The sequence below is a fragment of the Vigna radiata genome, chromosome 6, assembly GCF_000741045.1.
Source record: "Vigna radiata var. radiata cultivar VC1973A chromosome 6, Vradiata_ver6, whole genome shotgun sequence".
NCBI lineage: Eukaryota > Viridiplantae > Streptophyta > Magnoliopsida > Fabales > Fabaceae > Vigna > Vigna radiata.
In genome coordinates this window covers 34962076-34963224 of record NC_028356.1, presented here as the reverse complement: position 1 = coordinate 34963224, position 1149 = coordinate 34962076, and positions in this window count along the sequence as shown.

Below are 1149 nucleotides of genomic sequence, written 5' to 3'. Positions count from 1 at the left end.
AACTAGCTCGCATCTATATCAAACATAGAGAGACCAAGATCTTCCACATAACAACGATATAAATGAGTGTGTTGCACTCAAACAAATAAAACATGCACATTTTTGTCAAACAAGTATTGAGTATCAAATTAGTTGACTTCTCTATTTTTGCCCCTGACATTACAAACAGTTTGTCTTTCTGATTTCTCATAACTCGTCCTTTGTCCTCCATTTGCTTTGTCAATTTCATCTGTGTAACACCCCGATTTTTTTCGGAATGTCACGGTGAAATTTTTTTTCAAAACCTTTCTATAATACATTCAATTCAAAGACGGAATTAAATCATGATTATAAACATCGTTTGAAAATCTTAGAATCTCACTTTTACATAAAAATATCAAACTGGAAAACTTTTAAACTAAATAATAAATCCCCGAACTCAAATGTCCCAACTCTCACGTCAGCTACTTCTGTCCAGTTTTATCTGCAATGCCATCTACTCCCGTATAAGTACGATCATCGTAGGTGGAAACCACAACCACAACTTTTAGGGTGAGCAACCAGAAATATCATAACACAAAATAAAGCATAATTCATTTTAATCATAGAGTAATATAAACATATAACATATTCCATCACAACATCAATATCATAACCAATCCATTCATGACCCAATGTCGTTTCCTTCCTCAACAGGGCAATTCGAGCCGTCTTCCATCGCAACTTTCGACCTATCTCCCCGACTTCTCAAGGACTAACAAGTAAAAACACTAGCACTACGCGCACCAGTGCACTAGGGCGAGACATCCACCTCCCCGCACAGAGGGAAGTGACACTCGAATCACTATCTCGTAAACGAGAATCCACCACATCACATTCTTATCGTAGCGCAGTACAAAAAAAAAACTCAAAGATAACTGACGACAGTACAAGAAAATAACATAGTTTCATTTTCAAATCACAATCAACACACATTCTCAATAATATGCATTTTTCACCCAATGATAATGTTTATAACACAATTCTCATTACCTTCTCTACATAGTTCCACAAGTATGAATCAATACAACAATACCAAGGTTTTCACAACACCACTATAATTATATAATAAATTAATTTAGCGCACGAAAGCAAAAGAATTTCCCGTGGATCCCTCTCGACTCATCAACA